Source organism: Phascolarctos cinereus, unplaced genomic scaffold, assembly GCF_003287225.1.
Source record: "Phascolarctos cinereus isolate Bilbo 61053 unplaced genomic scaffold, phaCin_HiC Scaffold_8;HRSCAF=390, whole genome shotgun sequence".
Taxonomy (NCBI): domain Eukaryota; kingdom Metazoa; phylum Chordata; class Mammalia; order Diprotodontia; family Phascolarctidae; genus Phascolarctos; species Phascolarctos cinereus.
This window is the reverse complement of record NW_027556291.1, coordinates 58,671,980-58,686,899: the sequence shown is the minus strand read 5'-3', so window position 1 is coordinate 58,686,899 and position 14,920 is coordinate 58,671,980. Positions and strand designations below refer to the sequence as shown.

Below are 14,920 nucleotides of genomic sequence, written 5' to 3'. Positions count from 1 at the left end.
GTTAAAAATCACCAGCTGATTATAATTTCTACCAACATGTGGGAATGAATATAGGAATCTTCTAGTACAGGAGGAAGCCCTAGACCTGCAGGAATGGTGCACTGAGCCATCCCCACTTGCCATCCCAGCTTCCTGGCTCAGACCAATGGTATCTATTTCATTCATTCATTCATTCATTCATTCATTCATTTCCCCTCTTTCCAATTCCAGGTCCATTGGTTTTGATAATATATGTGCTTTACATTTTCTTTTGCTTTTCAAAGTCTTTTCACTTTATTATTTTTGGGGGAGGGTTAGGCAATGGGGTTAAGTGACTTGCCCAGGGTCACACAGCTAGTAAGTGTTATGTGTCAGAAGCCGGATTTGAACTCAGGTCCTCCTGAATCCAGCCGGTGCTCTATCCACTGTGCCACCTAGCTGCCCCCTTCACTTTATTTTAATACTTGTCCCATGAAGTCACTGCTTTCTCTGTCTCTTTCACCTTGAACATGTCCTTGGGCAAATCACTTCCCTTCTCAGGGGCCCAGTTTCCTCATATTTGAAGATAGGAAAATGACATTTGCAGTAGTGACTTACAGATTTATTTTGAAGCCAGTACTTTAGAAATGTGAAAGGGCTATATAACAATGGGAGCTATTATGGTAATAAGTATGGTTGAACCAGACCTATGGCTTCTACTGAGGCAGTTTGATGCCTGCTCAGAAATTTGGAGGCTTACAGAGCTGCTTGAGGCACTAGGTATGAGCAGGGATATCTATGACTTCTTTCACTGCAAAGATTAGAAAAAGAAAAGATCCATTACAGAGTAGAAAACATTAAGGCAATTTGAGGAAGGTCTGCTTTGGGGTTTTCTGTGTCACTGAGGTTAGTGATCTTTCCTTCAGGTACATAGTACAGAAGTGTTGATTGGAAGATTAGAGGAGTCTCTGAATGACTGCCATGTGCAGAGCATTGCTATATCCCATAGAAAGGCAGGCTATGTTTGGTGATATGTCTGTAAACTTCTTCATTTACAGTGCCTCTCCTGGTGCCTGGTATGGAGGGGGCAGAAGAGACAGAAGGTTCGCTGGGCCTCAGATGGGCATACCTTCTGGCAGGATCTAGCAAGCCCAAAAGGTTTCTGGGGAAGTGTGATGAACTGGGTGTCTGAAGTCTGAGCACTAGTCTAGCCAATCTCCAAGAAAATCATCACAGGCATGATCCCCTTCAGTGTCTACAAGGAAATGTCTTTTACATTCATAGCAATTCTTAAACACCACTGACTAATCTGTGGAAAGTTTTGATCTGAAGAGGTGGAGGTGAATACACCTTCCCAGATAAAATACAGATCCTGGGCATATTGGTGCAGCTCAGGATTAAAAAATGCTCTCCTAGGACCATTTACTTCTTTCCTTATGATAAGAGTTTTCATCTGGTAATACAAGACCTTTCAAAGCTTTTAAAGACGAGGCTGCTTGGGGGGTCCAGAAAGAGTACTAGATGAAGAACCAGGAGATCTGGGTTCTAGTGCACCTTCTGCCTCCCACTAGCTGCGTGACCTTTGACTGGTTCCTTCCCCTGTCTAGGTGTTCCTGTCTTCATCTGTCAGGTGAAGAGGTTGATGGAGATGTTTGATCTCCAAGGACATTTTCAGCTCTGACATTCCAGGAATCTGGTAGGAGAGTGGAGTAGGGCCCATGTGTTGACAAAGTCAGTGAAGCAGGGAGGGAATCCCAAGGGAATACCAGGCACACCCATCAGTAGGTGACTTCCTGCAGGAAAAGGAGAGGTTGGAAAAGGAGGTGTGCTGAGTATGTGCTTTAAGGATTCCTGTGCTCTTCCATTGTTAATTCAGCCAAATTTTGCCTTGTTGGTATTCTCTCTTTGTTTTGTGGATTTGAGTGTAATTGCTCTGCATCTGGTGCATAATCCCTTTTGCTGGATGTTTAGGGAGTTAATAGAGTCTGGAGAAAATATTTAATCTGAAATTTTTTGGTTTAATGGCCCAGAAGGTTTTCTGTTCCTCTTGAAGAAGGTATAATACCCTCCTGGCATAATAATTGCATCCCTCCAAGTTTCAATGACATCTTTGTTATGAAGCCAAATTGGTCTCTTTGCATTAGGTTACTCTTTTACCCCCATTTTGTTTATTTCTGGGTGGCTATATGTGGACAGGGTTTGATTGATACCTACCTATCTAAAATTTTAGGTATCAGTCTTCTGTGAATTACTGGTTCTTTGTTGAATTTAATCCTGTGATTTGAGACTGGAGGTCAGGAGAGAATTTAGGACTGGATACATAGATTTGAGAATCATTTACATAGAGGTAATCATTGTACCCATGGGTGCTGAAAAATTCACCAAGTGAGATTGTATAGATCAAGAAGAGAAAGTGGGGGACACCAGGGCTTATTGTCTGTGACCTATATGAAGATCCAGCGAAAGAAACTTTCAAAAATAATCAAAGTTGATTATCTTAACAATATTGCTCTTGCTGTGTAGATTCTTCTCCTGGTTCTGCATATTTAAATTTGCATCAGTTCATGCAAGTCTTCCCAGATTCTTCTCAAACCATCCTCTTCATCTTTTTTTTCTTATAGCAATATAGTATTCTGTTCCATACAGTTAACATATATAACTTGTTCAGCCATTACTCAATTGATGTGTGGATTTCCTGACATCCCCTCCAGCATTTGTCATTTTCCATTTTTGTCATTTTATTCAATCTGATAGGTGTGAGGTATTTCAGGTTGTTTAATAGGTGTTCAGGAGTATTTTACTTTGCATTTATTTAATTATTAGTGATTTAGAACATGTTTCTAAATGCTTATTGATACCTTAGATGTTTTCCCCTGCAAACTGTCTATTCATACCCTTTGATCATTTATTAATTGGGTCGTGGCTTTTATTCTTGTAAACTTGACTTAGTTCAACCTTGGGGATTTAGGAGAGAAGAGTTTCAGTTGAAGGTTGAGATGAGAGAAGAGGGAGCTCATGGTGAATGGCCTCGATTTACATTATCAAATGTGAGGTGAGAGGTTAAAGAGAGATATGCCATAGGAGAAATGGAGACAAAGTATCTATTGATATAATTATGTATTTTTCTTGTTTTTATTATTTATGTGCCTTATTATTTTTGTAATTTTTCTTAACTCCAGTGCCTCCCTATTGCCTCCAGGATCAAACACAAAATCCTCTGTTTGGCATTCAAAGCCCTTCCTAACCTAGCCTCCTCCTACCTTTCCAGTCTTCTTACAACTTGCTCCCTTCCACAGACTCTTCAATCCACTGACACTGTCCTTTTGGCTGTTCCACCACCAGGACACTCCATCTCTGGCTTTGGGCAGCTTCTCTTACTCTCCTCCCTTCCTGGAATATGCTCTCCCCCCTCATCTCTGCTTCTTGGCTTCCCTGGCTTCCTTCAAGTCCCAACTAAAATCCCGTCTTTTACAGGAAGCTTTTCCCAACCCTTCTGAATGCTCATACCTTCCCTCTGTTAATTATTTCCTATTTATCCCATAGGCAGCTTGTTTGCACATATTTGTTTGCTTATTATCTTCCCCCCTCCCCCCTTAGATTGTGAGCTCCTTGAGGGCAGGGAGTGTCTTTTGCCTCTTTTTCTATCCTCTGTGCTTAGCACAATACCTGACATAGTAGGTACTTATTAAATATCTATTGACTGACTAATCTTCATCCTTTTTTTCACTAAAAAAAAAATCCTGGTAATTTAGTTGTCCTTTTAAAAAGCAATCAATTAGCTGTTGGTTTTGCCCATTTATTCATTTCTTTTATTTTCATAATTTTTCGTTATATGCAATATTTTTTTTTCTATTTGTTTCTTTTCCGGGTTTTTTTCTTTTGGTCTCTCCATTTTCTCTTTTATTCATGAGTGTATTTGGAAAGATAAATTGTACCTATGGATTGCTTTGCCTGAATCCTGCAAGTTTCGGTATGTTGTGTCATTTTATCACTTTATTCGAAGACATGATCTATTCTTTTCCAGAATTGTCCTTTGCCCTTTCTGATTTCCAGCTCTGGCGCACTGCCTGACACATAGGAGCTCACCAAATGTTGACTGACTGTCTGACTGGTTCTTCAGGGTGGAAGTCTCTCCTCCCTGTCAGGACCTGCGTTCCATAGGCTAAATCAAGCCCCGCCTCCCAAAATGACAAGTCTCCTCCTTTCTGCGGTTTTCACCTGGGCTGGGGTGTTGCCCATTCTGGGACAAGGAGCTGCCAGCAAAGCTGGGCCAGCTTCATCAGCTTCTCGCCACCAGACCCCGGGCCTGCCTGATCCCCCATGGGAATCCCCTGTGTGGGGGAGATAAGTAAGGCCCCTCAGGGCTCCCCTTTTTCTCTCTCCCTTCCCTCCCCAGATCCCTGGGGGAAGGGACACGTAGGTATGGGCGCTCCTCACCCCACCCCCAGACCAGGGCATTTTGGACTTTACTTGTGCATGGATCTGTAGATGGATGTGCCCGGGCCTGTGTCTGTTTGTTGGGAAAGATGGAGGTCCTCCGGAGATGCATCTCATGATCTGCCCCTCTCCCACCTTTGGTGCCCCCCTCCCCACAGCTGCTCCACCTTTCCAGCTCTGCCTCCCTCGCCCCAGTCCCTTTGTGGAGTACTGCCCAGAAGGTGGGACTATTGGGGGGTGGGGGTGGGGAAAGAAGAGCCAGTTTATGGAATACCTATTATTTTTGTACTTTTTCATTTTCATTCTTTCATTCATTTATTATTATTCTGGACTCAACAAAAGCCCAATCAAATAAACATTTAGGTGTACATCATACAACAGAAAAAAGGATTGTCCATGCACCTGTTGATCTCTGTCATCTATAGCTAGTTTAAAAAATTATATATATATATATATATACACATACACATATACATACACATGTATACATACACACACATATAATATGTGTGTGTGTGTGTGTGTGTGTGTGTGTGTGTGTGTGTGTGTGTGTGTGTTTTCAATCTGTATTTTTCAAAGCTGTTTGCCAGTGTTGCTTTCTGGCCTTTCTTCCCATCTGTTCATTTTTTTTTTAAAAGATGCTTTAGTGACTGTCTTTTTTTTGTTTGTTTCCTTTACTTCATTTTCCCTCTTCTCTGTCTTTTCTACCTCTGGCACTCCACCTCATTATATAAAAAGAAAGAAAAAGATAGCCTTCATAACAAATATGCATAGTCAAGCAAAACAAATCCCTACTTTGGCTATCTGAAAATGTGTCTTATTCCGCATCTAGATTCCCTCACCTGTCAAGATGTGGGTCCCGTGCTTATCATCAGTCTTCTAGAATCTTAATTGGTCATTGCATTGATCAGAGTTCTGAAGCCTTTCACAAGGGCAAAACCCACCTCTTTTAGGCTCACTGAACTGGATGCATAGCTAATATAGCTTTGTGAGGCCAGTGGGTATGTATAACTCCTCATTTTAACTACTTAAAAATGCACAAAAGGGTGGCTCCTATATAGGACATCTAACCAATTTAATTGGACTTGGAAGAGTCATTCTCTTAAAGTCTTTTAAAAAAACACCTTTTTTTTTTAACAAAGCATTTATTATCATTTCCTCCCAGTGGTCCCCCCACACCCACAGCAGCAACAACGACAATGACAAAACCCTCACAATAAATATGTATATTCTAGCAAAACCAGTTTTTATCTTGACCACGTCCAAATAGGCAGGTGTCATTCTAGATTTTCAGTCCATCACCTCTCTGGCAGGAGGTGGGTGGCATGATTCACCTACAGTCCTCTGGACTGCATTAATTTGAGTTCTAAAAGCTTTTTAAGTTTTTTTTTCCTCTCTATATTGTAGTTGTCATTGTGTAAGTTGTTCTAGTTCTGCTCACTTCAGTTTGTATTAGATCTTAAGAGTTCTTCCCAGTTTCCTCTGAAAGTGTCCATTTATTATAACACAATAAAATATTATGCTGCCATTAGACCACAATTTAGTTATTTTACCAAAGGTGGAAACCCCCTTAGTTTCTAGTTATTGGCTACTTCAAAAAGCGCTCCTATAAATATTTTTGTATGTAGGGGTCCTTTTGCTTTGCTCCCGATGTGGTCTAAGTCCAGTGGTGAACAACTGGACCACAATTTAGTAACTTTGGAGGTGCAATTATAAATTACTTCCCAGTATGTCTGAATCAACTTGCATATCTGCTAGCAATGATTTCTGTGTGCCTATTTTCCTGCAGCCTCTGCAACATTTGTCATTTTGCTCATTAATAGTCAATAAACATTTATTAAGCACCTACTATGTGCCATCCATTGTGCTAAGCATTGAGGATACAAATATCAAAAAGAAAGACAGTCCCTGTCTCAAGAAATTTACAATTTAATAATTGAATGGAAGAAGATAACACACAAAAGAAAGCTAAGAAGTGTGTGTGTGTGTGTGTGTGTGTGTGTGTGAGAGAGAGAGAGAGAGAGAGAGAGAGAGAGAGAGAGAGAGAGAGAGAGAGAGAGAGAGAGAGAGAGAGAGAGAGAGAGAGAGAGAGAGAGAGAGAGAGAGAGAGAGAGAAAGAGAGAATGAAAGAAAGAGGTTTCATTTTTCATTTTTGCCAGCTAGTCTGATGGGTGGGAGGTAAAACCTCAAAGTTGCTTTAAATAGCATTTTTCTAATTATTAGTAACTTGGAACATTTTCTCAGGTGGTTGTTGAGTGCTGAGATTTCTTCCTTTGAAGCCTACTTCTTCATAGCCTTTGAACATTTGTCTGTTAGCGAAATGCTCTTAGTCTGATATATTTGGATTCCATACACACACACACACACACACACACACACACACATACATATACATATATTATATAAAACCTTTAATAGAGAAATTTAAATTTAAATGAGGTCGGTGACACAGCCCTGTGTCATCAAATCCAATTCACTTACAAGTCATGACATCACCTTCCTGATGTCATTGGTCCTCTTCCCTCTTCAAGAATGAAGGACAAACAACAGCACTTCTTCATAGTCTTTGACCATTTATCTATTGGTGCATGACTCTTCGTCTGATAAATCTGAATAAATTCCACATATATATGTATATAGTATATATATATCATATAAAGCCTTTAATTGGGATATTTGCTGCAGAATTTTCCCGTTAATTCTTTCCCTTCTAATTTTAATCACATTGAATTTGTTTGTAAAAGCCTTTTCAATTTCATATAATTGAAATTGTTTATTTTATTTTCTGTGATGTCTCTATAGCTTGTTTACTCACAACCTCTTCTTTCATCTGTGCATGTGAAAGGTAATTTTCCCTTGTTCCTCTAATTTCTCCATAACTTATAATGTGTACTCTTGGCCATAGTGGATGACACCTCAGACTCACTTTTTAAAATGTTACAGAATGTGAATGATGTTGCCACATGGACAGGGCTATATTTTAATGGGACAAAATAAATATAATTATTGATAGAAAAAAAAGTACGTACTCCCCATTCAGTTCCAGGAATAAAAATCTCAAAATTTCTATAATGACAGAGGCGGACACTTATATTGACCTCAGAATCCTTGGGAGGCGCCACACTATAAATTCATCCTGTGATCCTATACTCATTATAGCGTCAGATTTGTACCTAGTGGACAGGGTGAATCTAGCACCCTGGTAGAAATTAGATGAAGTGAATACCTCTACTGTAACCTTTGTCTCTTTTTGTTTTAAGAATGGTGTAGTTCCCAAGAATACCCTGAGCCTCTTGGATAGAATACTTGAAAAGAATGGGAAAAAAGAGTTGTCCATCCTGCCAAGAGCCAGCCTGCCTGAGGAATTATTGCTTATATACAGAAATGCTGAATATTTGTCTGGGTTTATTTTATATTATTCTACACTACTAAAGTTGTTTGTGATTTTCGTTAGTTTTTTTAGTTGATTTCTTAAACAAACCGTCATATCATCCGCATAAAGTGATAGTTTGTTTTCTTCTTTACCAATGCTTCTTTCTTTAAATACTTTTTTATTGTCTTATTTCTATGCCTTGAATTTCTAGTAAGATACCATACAGCAATGGTAATAATGAACATCCTAATTTCATCCTGATCTTATTGGAAAGGCTTTTAGCTAATTCCTAATAAACATACTGTTTGCTCTTAGTTTTAGATATTCTTATGATTTTAAGGAAATCTCCAATTATTCCCCATGATTTTTAGTTTTTTTTAAATGGGAATTGTTATTGTATTTTATGAAAACTTTTTTCTGCATCTATTGCAAAAAATCACATGATTTTGTGAGTTTTGTTATTAAATATGGTTAATTATATTTATAGTTTTCCTAATATTGAACTATACCTTCAGTCCTGGCATAAATGCAGCATGATCCTAGTATATATTACTATTGCCTCCTTGATATTTTATTAAAAATATTCTCATATATAATAATTATTCAAATTGATCTGTAGTTTTCTTTCACTTTTTGCCTCCCTCTGTTTAGTTACCAAGACCATATTTGTGTCATAGAAGGGATTTTGTAGGATACGGTCTGTACCTTTTTTTTTCCCAAACAGTTTATATAATGGGACATCTAGGTGGCACAGTGGATAGAGCACCGGCCTTGGAGTCAGGAGGATCTGAGTTCAAATCCAGCCACAGACACATAACACTTACTAGCAGTGAGACCCTGGGTAAGTCACATAACCCCATTGCCTAGCAAAAACAAACAAACAAACAACCAGTTTATATGGTATTAAAATTGATTGCTGTTTAAATGTTTGGTAGAATTCACTTATAAATCCATCTGGTTCTAGAGATTTTTCTTAGGGAGCTAATTTATTGCTTGTTTAGTTTCTTTTTCTAAGATAGGGCTATTCAAGGATTCTATTTTCTCTTATGTTAATCTGGGCAATTTAAATTTTTGTAAATTTTTATTTATTTCACTTAGATCATCAGTTTTATTGGCATATAATTGGTCAAAATCACCCCTAATAAATGCTTTAATTTCATCTTCATTGGTGGTGCATTTACCTTTTTCATTTTTGATACTGGTAATTTGGTTTTTGACTTTAATTTTTAATCAAATTAACTAATGATTTATTTATTTTATAGGGTTCCTCCCCCAAAACCAGCTTCTAGTGTTATTTATTAGTTTAATGTTTTTTTTTATTTTTAATTTTATTAATATTTCCTTTGATTTTTTAGAATTTCTATTTTGGTGTTTAATTGGAGATTGTTCATTTTTTTTGTTTGTTTTTTTAGTTGCATGCCCAGTTCATTGATCTGTTCTTTCTCTATTTTATTGATGTGTTTAGAAATATAAAACTTTCCCTAAGTACTGCTTTGGCTGCATCTCACAAATTTTGGTACATTGTCTGATTATTGTCATTGTCTTCCCCCTCCCCATCCCCACATTTTGCAAGGTATTTATTGGGCCAGATAAAGCATGTTATGATCTGTAAACCTTTACCATTAACACTATTTGGCAGCCAACCTCTTCTCTCTTTCTTTAGCAATGGTGAGATTGATGTACTTCTCTCCAGGCAGAGAAATCCAAGTTTAGTTACCTTTTCCAATAACAAAAAATATTGGAGAGCCTCCTGGTAAAGCTGTTGCCACTGATAGCTTTTACGTAAACCACATTAAAGGAACCTAGATGTCTCTTCCTGTTGGTGACCATACCAATTTGACCCAATTTAGCTCCGCTAGTCACCATACGCAGATTACCAGTATCAACCTTGATGAAATTTATGACTTACCAATCTCTAAATCAAGGGTAAAGAACCTGCAGCCTCAAGGCCACATGTGGCCCTCTATGTCCTCAAGTGTAACCCTTTGACTAAATGCAAACTTCATAGAACAAATCCCTTTAATAAAAGGATTTGTTCTATAAAACTTGGACCCAGCCCAAAGGCTGCACCCAAGGACCTAGAAGGCCATGTATGGCCTTGAGGCTGCAGGTTCCCCACCCGTGGTCTAGATCAATATGAATGGTACCATTTATTTTGATGAGTTAATCTGAGTAGTGGATGGTGTGAGCATCATGGGTTACCAGATGTGGAAATGGCTTTGGTCAAAAAAAAAATGTTTTTCGTTTTGTACAATTTGTACTTTGCCTCCTCGGTTGTGATGCAATGAACAGTAAAACAGCCATTGGTGTCACAGATCAGATGGAAATGCTCTCCAGCCTTCTCAATGCTAATGACATCTTTGAAGCCAGCAGGACCTTGAAGCTGTGTGGACCTTGTCATCAATCTTGGTAAATCACTGCATGCAGTCAAGGCATATTTGAGTTGGTTTCAAAAAGTGAGTGGGAGGCACGCTCTCAGCTTGTTGGGAAACTGTGAATGGTCTTGGATAAAACATGCCAATCAGCCTGTCCAGCATCTAGTGCTTGGGAGTGACCACATACTTCAGGTACTTCTTGGGCCCATGAGCCATAACTACAGCAAGCCGAGGAAAAGGTTTGTCATTATTTTTAATGAAATTATTGATTGTTACTATGATTTGTTCTTTGACCCACTCATTCTTGAGTATTAGATTATTAGTTTCCAGTTAATTTTTAATCTGATTCCTTTATTGAATAGAATTTGTATTATATTTTCTTCTGAAAAGGATGCATTCAATATTTCTGCTTTTTTGCATTTGTTTATGAGATTTTTATGCCCTAATACACAGTCAGTTTTTGTGAAGGTGCTATGTACAGCTGAGAAAAATGGATACTCCTTTCTATTCTCATTCAGTTTTCTCCAGAGGTCTATTATATATAACTTTTCTAAAATTTCATTCATCTCTTTAATTTCTTTTTTCTTTATTTTATGGTTAGATCTATCTAGTTCTGAGAGATGTAAATTCAGGTCCTACACTAGTATAGTTTTACTATTTATTTCCTCCTATAATTAATTTAACTTTTCCTTTAAGAATTTAGATGTTATGCCTTTGGTACATATATGTTTACTATTGATATTACTTCATTATCTGTGGTGCCTTTTAACAAGACATAGGTTCCCTTATTATCTCTTTTAATTAGGTCTTATTTTCTTTTTCTTTTGCTGAGATCACGATTGCTACCCTTTTTTTTTTTTTAACTTCAGCTGAAGGATAATAGATTCTCTTCCAGCCCCTTTATTTTAAACTGTGCGGGTATCCTTCAGTTCATGTAGCTTTTTTGATGTTTTTCTCTATTCATCACATTCATCATTTCTTACATCACAGTAATAGTCCATTATACTGACATAGCATGTTTTGTTTAGTCATTCCCCAGTTGATGGGCATCTACTTTGTTTCCAGTTCTTTGCTATCCCCAAAAATTATGTTAAAAAATTTTGGTGTATGTGGCAACTTTTCTTCTTATTGATAGCCTTTTTGAGATATAAGCCCAGTAACACAATCTCTGAGTCAAAGGACATGGACATTTTAGTCACTTTCTTCGTATAATTCTGAATTGCTGTCCGCAATGGATATACCCATTCATAGCTCCACCAAAGGCACTGGTGTGCCTTTCTTCCCATAACCCCTCCAACATGATATCCTATTTTGACACCTTTACCAATTTTCAAAGTATAAGGGGAAGCCTCAGGTTGTTTTGATTTCCCTTTCTCTTTTTATTAGCAATTTGGAACATTCTTTCATGTGGTTATTAATGTGCAATTTTTCTTCTTTAGAACTGTTTGTTCATATCCTGTGACCACTTATCTGTTGAGGAATGACCATCTATTTGTCTATGTATATATTTAGAGTTTGATTTTCAGAGAAATTTAATATGAATTTTTTTTCACATTTGATTACTTCACTTCTTATCCTAGGTAGATTAGTTTTGTCTGTGCAGAAACTTTTAAGTTTCATATAATCCAAGTCATCTTTTTTTTTTTTTTGCAAGGCAATTGGGGTTAAGTGACTTGCCCAGGGTCGTACAGCTAGTAAGTGTCAAGTGTCTGGTCTGAGACCGGATTTGAACTCAAGTCCTCCTGACTCCAAGGCCTATGCTCTATCCACTGTACCACCTAGCTGCCCCCAAGTCATCTTTATTATCTTTGTAATTTCCTCTATCCTTTTTTTTTTTCAAGAAAACGTCTCCTACCCCTAGTTATGAGAGGTATATGATATGATCTTTTAAAATTATTATTAGTATTATTTTTTGTTTGTTTTTTGTTTTTGCTAGGCAGTGGGGTTAAGTGACTTGCCCAGGGTCACACAGCTAGTAAGTGTTATGTGTCTGAGGCCGGATTTGAACTCAGGTACCCCTGAATCCAGGGCCGGTGCTCTATCCACTGCGCCACCTAGCTGCCCCCTAAAATTATTTAAAAATAAGTTTTTATTTGTGTATTTTGTTTTTTAAATTACTGTAGTTTCTCCCAGTATCCCTTGCCTTCTAGAGAGCCATTCCACATAATAAATAGTATCTTATAAATAGAAAAAAGAGAAAAAGAAGAAAATAATGAGCAAAAATAATAATCAATGCATTAAAAAGTTCTGACAATATTTGCAGTATGAAACACCTATGGACCTCCTCCCTCTGCCAAGGGCTGGGTTATTAGCATACTCTGATACCTCTTCTTTTTTTTTTTCAGCCAAAGGCAAAATTTATTAGAACATGAGTCATATTGGGCAGACTCTTAAGGAATCTGAACATTAGTGAGCTATTGGCTAGATTATAAGAATCTAAGCACCTTAATGGAGACAAGATGGACCTTATATACAGAAAGACTATGGGAGGGATCTAGGAGTGGCCAAGTAGTCTATGAGGTAATAGAACTCCAGGGACCTGGGCCCTTGTGGCCAAGGGAGAATGGAGCCTAGATAGGATTAAGGGTGGGAAGTGGTCTGGGGCCATAGGGAGGTAAGACAAAGGAGGGCTAGGCTAGGTGAAGGAAAACAGGGAATTGGGAGTTTGGGTATAGCCACAATGAAAGGCCAGTTGATGGGGTTATAGCCTCAGGCAAAAGCCAGAGATTTGGCCATGTGGAAAAGTCCAGAGTTTTTCCTTTTTGGGGTATAGATCCCATGCTTATCATTCCCCCACTCAAACAAATGGGACCCACATTCTTTGGGGTTAAGGGGCAAAGGTCTTGGCTTCTGAAACTGCTTCCTGCTGGCAAGGGGCGTAGAGCTGTCCCTGCCTTGAGGGGGGTCCCAAAGAGGAGGTTGACTGGAACCAAACATAAGCTGCTTCCAGGGAATGATGGGGGTGGACATTATCTGGTACCCACTGTTTGCTACCAACTGTAGGTGAATGGCCTGTAGTCTGGAAGATACAAATCTGACAGAAAAGACTGCAGGGCCCAGATGTGACAGGATAAAACATCCTTAGCTCTGTTTGGATTCAGCTAATTGTTTTCCAACCATGCAGCATCAAATCAACCTCATAGCCAGACTCAGGAATAGCCAGGTGGGTAACATTCCTTTTGAAAGGAACACAATGGGGAAACTGAGCCAGGAGGATCTTAGACTGAGGCTAAAATTGTCCTCTCAGCTTTTCCCAATACTGACTTCCCACCAGTATCACATTCTCTGAGTAGCTTGTGGCATTTCTCTCAGATAGTGGATTATTGATAATCAATGGATTATGATCCATCAGACAACTCAAAATAAAATCCTATGAGCATTTACTTCAAACAGCAAGTTTCACTAATCACAGTTTAAGAAAAACTTTTCCATGATTTACATCTCAAATTTAAATTAGTCTTGATGTAAAAAGCCCAAAATCATTAGAGATTTCTATACACTTGCAAATTCTCAATAACCATAACCTGTTATAAAGAAGTCCCCAGACTCAGTTCTGAAGATTGGTGTCTCAAAGATTTTTTATTAAAGAGGTTAAAGTGTATCCTTTCAATTCTTGCAAGATGTGGACACACCTCCTTGGAAGGGGAGAAATGTAAGCATAAAAGAAGCCAGAGCAAGCTTTATAGTTAGTAATGGCCTAACTCCTCCCTTCTGGATCAGGATTTGTCCTAATCCTTCTGGGTTACAATCTTCCTTATATGCCCCACCCTTAACATACATTATATGCCTAGAATTGTGCTATCACTCCCCCTGCCCCCCAAGGAGAAGTTAGCCTGTGTGTGCTGATTTCTTATCTACTTATGTGGAAGCTTAACTCTTTCATTTCTCACAATTCCTACTTTTTTTTTTTTAAGTAAAGATTTGGTTTCCACACCTTCCCAATTTCCTTATCCTCTAATCTCCTTAACATGATTTCGAATTCTCCGTTACTGGGGAAAGTCTCATTGATACATAAGGTATCGTCATCCTTATATTGCCAGAGCCTGCCCTCTGAACTCCCACCTTGGGTCCTGCTGGGATAATCTTTAGTGAGGGATGTCTCTCTCAATTGTTGTACCAGTCCCCTAGTGCATGGAACTATACAACATTCTACAGCAGTTAATACTTGTTAATGGATACAGCCATTCCTTTCCATTTGCCAAACCAGGATTCTAACTATCCCTTTAATCAGTTATCTATCCAGGAGTTCTCTGCGAACTCTTCAGGTAAAGTAGTCAAACCTTGAATGCCTTAGTGATGGTTCTGTCTGGGGCTGTACTGCTAGGTAACATTTCATCAAGGGATTTTGGGGACTTAAAACAATATGGGAGAAAGAAGGGAGGAATTGGCTGATGCATTGACAAAGTAAAAAGGGGGCAGTCCCCTTATTAAGTACAGATACAGAGACCCAAAAGTAACGATAAATTGTCCATTTAAAGCTTCAGAAGTCTCTTCTCATACAGCTGTCTGATGCTCTGGACATCATCTGGCGAAGTCTTCTGGTCCAAGTGCTGTTCAAACAGTGTCCATCAGACTCTCTTCTTGTAGAGATCCTCCTTCTTGTGTCCACTCTCCTACAAGATTGGTCTCAACACAATTTTAAAATTACCTTGCCAATAACCAGGGCAAATAATGAAAGTTAACTCAACCCCCACGTCTCCACTATTACAAGGTCAAAATTGGAACCTTGGCCAATTGTCATATTTTAAGAAACTTAAATTGGAAAAATTAGAACCTA

The 14,920-nt window shown here is 38.5% G+C and overlaps 1 pseudogene; it reads right to left on the bottom strand.

Annotated features, from left to right (window-relative positions):
• Nucleotides 1-9,396: 9,396 nt before the first annotated feature.
• Nucleotides 9,397-10,359, bottom strand: LOC110202169 (small ribosomal subunit protein eS4-like; annotated as a pseudogene).
• Nucleotides 10,360-14,920: the final 4,561 nt, after the last annotated feature.